General features: G+C 45.5%; 1 long non-coding RNA gene across 1 annotated transcript; it reads left to right on the top strand.

Annotated features, from left to right (window-relative positions):
- Nucleotides 1-359: 359 nt before the first annotated feature.
- On the top strand, nucleotides 360-1,045 carry LOC126985173 (uncharacterized). Its single transcript, XR_007738366.1, has 2 exons — nucleotides 360-447; nucleotides 569-1,045. It is a non-coding gene; the product is annotated as an uncharacterized LOC126985173 (long non-coding RNA).
- Nucleotides 1,046-4,345: the final 3,300 nt, after the last annotated feature.

Genomic DNA, 4,345 nt, shown 5'->3' with positions numbered 1-4,345 from the left:
AATGTGAGTAAGTCAGTGAGTGACAGAGTGAGTAAGTGTGAGCGAGTGGGAGCGTGAATGAGTGAAAGAGTGAATGAGTGAGGGAGTGAATGGGTGGCTAAGGTATGTAAGTGCGTAAAAGGTTATGAGAAGATAACTCGGTGAGCGAATGAGCGAATATATGAACGAGTTACTGAAATCCCTCATCTCAAAGCCTCGAACCCCCAAGAAATCAATAACTAGTTAGGTAGGTAGGGTTTGATTGTAGTGCCGAGAGGGAGTCACGTGAAGAAGGGGGAGGAGCTTAGCGAGGAGCAGAGGCGAGAAGGCGAGGGCAAGGAGACCCACGGGCCAGTGAGGAGACAAGCACCACTGCAGCAAGAGAAGCTTGGGAGACGTGAGGAGACGAACACCCCTACAGCTAGGAGCGGCAGCGAGAAATCACAGAGAAGCGGGCTGGTCAGAGAGGTGTCCATCTCTCCACTCAGCCCCCCGAAGAACCACCCACGGCCTGCTGTGTGAGGCGGGCTAGTCAGGAGACGAGCAGCAGGAAGCAAGAAAGGCAGCGAGTTGGAGTTGAGTGAGAGAGGTGTCCATCTCTCCACTCAGCCCCCCCGAAGAACCACCCACGGCCTGCTGTGTGAGACGGACTACAGGATGGGAACTTGTATGGCGGGGTAACTTGCCCCTCGACTGCCCGAGTGGCCGTCCTACCACTGCCCTGGTGGCCGATATACCGCTGCCCCAAGCTGCTCCCTACATCACGACGAGCGCCCGCATCTTCACACCACCGAGCTGCTCCCTCTCCACAACAAGCGGCGCCCGTCTGTCCATCACCAGGACCGCCCCTTTCCCATGTGGACGTCCCCTGCCGAGCCCGACGCTCACGCCAGCTCCTGCTTCTCTTCCTCCAGCAACCAGAGCTAAGCATTATGTGTATTCCCCAAATCTCCCTTGTGCCGGTAGCTAGTTAGATTAGAGGCATACAGCCTGTCAGTCATTCATTTTTTAGTACTCCGCTAACCTTTGAAAAATGAAACTAAATACATATTTATATACAACCTTACTGTGAGTGTTATCATTTGGAGCCTGTTTTCCTGCTCATTTGAGATTACTGAACCCTTACACACGTCCCCCCCCCCATAGTACATTATCACCATCTAGTTTCTTAACGCTGTCTCACAAGTGGTTCACACGGAAATCCTCCCACCTTCCATAATTAATCACACAAGTAACGCCTTTCTGGTCACAAACCTCGGAACGAGTGTTCACTTGTCCTGAGGCCTTACAGAATAGTAAACTACAGAAGCTGTGCAAAGTGTTTACATATCTCCCTCCCACGGAGTCTCCTGACGGCGACACGGAACCCAAGTAACACGTCCGGCTTAACAGGTAGATAAATATTAAAATGAACAGTAGGAACTATATATATATTTACTAGGTAGATATAGCCTGACTGCATGTCATGAGTAATGCTATTATTGTTATATTATTGTACCGCAATTATATTACTTTCTCTGTATTTGTGGAAGGCTAGCAGTGGTTAGATGTGTTTTATGTGTTTAACCTTTCTGTATACATACTGGAATGAACCAAGGTTGTAGCCCTACTGCCGTTCTTTAAAAACAATGTTATCATGTTTTTCTTCCAGATTCATTGTTTTAGCACGCACGCTGACTTCCATCAGTAATGATTTACATTGACTCATTGGTTTGTAGGGGGAAAGAGTGGGTAGATATAATTATCTCCGTCTAACGTATATTGGTTATTATATCGCTATTCGCAGCATTATCTTTCTATGCTCCGATTGCAACGATGCCTCGTTCAAAAATCATAACACCGCCGCCACGTTTACCAGCCGGAGTTTCAAATCATGTCCCTTTGTGGTGATAAAGAGGACACAGCCTGGTGTGAAGCTTTAGTGACACGACTAGCCTGATGGGCGAGCCTCCCATAACCCACTGGCTAAGTGGGTATGGGAGGCTCGCCCATCAGGCTAGTCGTGTCACTACACGTCTCCCCATTCCCATTTAGATTCATTTCTGTGTGTTGAGTTCCCGTTTTCTATGAACTTCGGAGAGCATGGGCCATCACTCTACCTGTTACCCTCTCGGGGTGACACAACAGAACCACAGGAGAGGATGCCCACCGCTTTTGCCACCAGTGAAATGCCTGAATTTTCTCTTTTCTACACTCACACACGTCCTCTGCGTGTAACGAAACACACGAGAAATTAATCCAGACAAGGAAAGGTTTGCCGGCGCCGGGGATCGAACCCGCGACCAGCGCAACGGGAGATCCACTCCTTTACCAGTCGGCCAAAGAGGTACCCCGCTTGGTAAGCGGGTAATGGGAGGCTCGCCCATCAGGCAAGTCGTGTCACTACAAAGCTACATTTATTACGGAAGGATGCCAGCCGGGGGTAAGTGATATACATAAATAATGATAATGTGGAAATTCTAATCATTTTCACGCTGACAGCTGTTCTGAACTTGCTAACTGCATGCCTCCCCTCCTCCCGCGGCAAGAGGCCAAATGGCCTACACACGACAGCCATTACCACCTGTCAGCCTCGTTCATGTAGCTATCCAGTCTACTCTTAAAACAACCTATTGTCCCTGCACTCACTATGTGATTGCTGAGTCTATTCCATTCCCCCACCACCCTATTACTAAACCAATGCCTGCCCATTTCCCTCCTAAATCTATACTTTTCTAATTTACGTCAATTACTGCATGCTCAATCTTGCCAAACATCTTATGCAAAAGTTAACCAGCATCTCCACTCTTTCATCCCTTACACTGATAAACTCTGGAACAGCCTTCCATCGTCTGCATTTCCTCCTGCCTATAATTTGACCTTCAAGAAGAGTGTATCAAGACTACTTTTGTCTGTGTGGGAGTGGTGAGTAGTGGGGCTTTTTTTCTAGTACGCTTTGTTGCCCTTGAGCTGTCTCCTTTGTTTAAAGAAAATAGTAATTAAATAAATAGAAGTTGGCCGTCAATGCTTTCAACACATTTTGGTGCCATATCTACAAGTGGCTGGTGACTGTAAGTATCTCAGCAACCTGCATGCATCTATGCCATTCCTATCACGGTGCATGGAGCAAGCTTCACATAACACTCAGACAGAGACAGTTTAATTACGGTTATATATTAGACTCAGTTTATTGCTCAGTCTATTAGGTGCAGTGCTGTTAATATTGTTAGTGGTAGTATTAGTACAATTAATGTATTTATTTTCATTAATTTATCAATATTTATTTATTATATTATTAGTGTTTGAAAATTCCAATACTAGTATTAAGATAAACAAAAATATCAGAAATATATTTATACACATTAATTATTATTGCTTTTCTTATTATTACTTCCTTCAATGTCCTGGCACTTTGACATCTAGTGCTTTTCCGTCTAGCAGCCAAAATTGTGGTCTTTCTGAATGTGTATGCCTTAAGTCTTCATTGGTGTAACTAGCTATATAACAAAAATCTGCATCTCTCTCCCTTCTCATCCAGTTGTCCCCGTACATCCTTTCAGTATCCAAAGAATTTCAATTCACATCTTGTAATCACTTAACTAATGCAGTGCAATCCTCATCTCTGTATTTTACCGTGTGGACATACTCTTTCCTTCCATGTTCCACTGTCGTATGTTATTCCACATCTAACACAACCACATCCCAACAGATCCGAACACGTCCGATATCATCCAAGAGAATGTGGCAGCTGAAGGGGAGAGTCCAAGATAGAGGCCAAGGGTGAAGGCATTTAGCCACCCCCTGAAGTACATGGCATCATCCAACCCTCTTGGTGAGCTGCAGGAATGTGCTCCCCATTGCAGTGCACCAGCTCCATGTACTGATTTTGGTATGAATACTTCATCTAGTGTTTGTTGATTGTTGTGTTATTAATCTAATTATGACTTCACAAAATAGTCTGTGCAAGTCACTTAACACATGCCCTGCTCAACATCACTTTTAAGTTGTAGAATTCCTTCATATGGATGCTGATTTATGTATCCTGAAATGATTGGATATTGATTGTCTTAACATTTTTTTTGTCCATGATCACTGAACCATGTTCAGATCCAGGAAATGAGTTTTTGGGGGGACGTCAGACTTTTTGCGGGTGGAAGGAGCATTAGCATTACTGATTAGCCATTCTCGGCAGTCCTGGTCTTGAAAAACTGGTGGAGTGACCTAAATCAGTGGGTATAACGGCCTGGACTTTGTGCCAAAGCATTGTTTTAGCCGCAGCGCGCTTTTGAGCTAGTTTTCCTGTATCACTCAGGACCATGGGGGGGGCCCGGGCCCCCTGGGCTCCCCCTTGGATCCACCAATGTAGCTATGTCTTATAATATATCTA

The sequence above is a fragment of the Eriocheir sinensis genome, chromosome 59, assembly GCF_024679095.1.
Source record: "Eriocheir sinensis breed Jianghai 21 chromosome 59, ASM2467909v1, whole genome shotgun sequence".
Lineage (NCBI taxonomy): Eukaryota > Metazoa > Arthropoda > Malacostraca > Decapoda > Varunidae > Eriocheir > Eriocheir sinensis.
The sequence above is the reverse complement of the archived record's forward strand: the minus strand, read 5'-3'. Positions and strand labels throughout refer to the sequence as shown.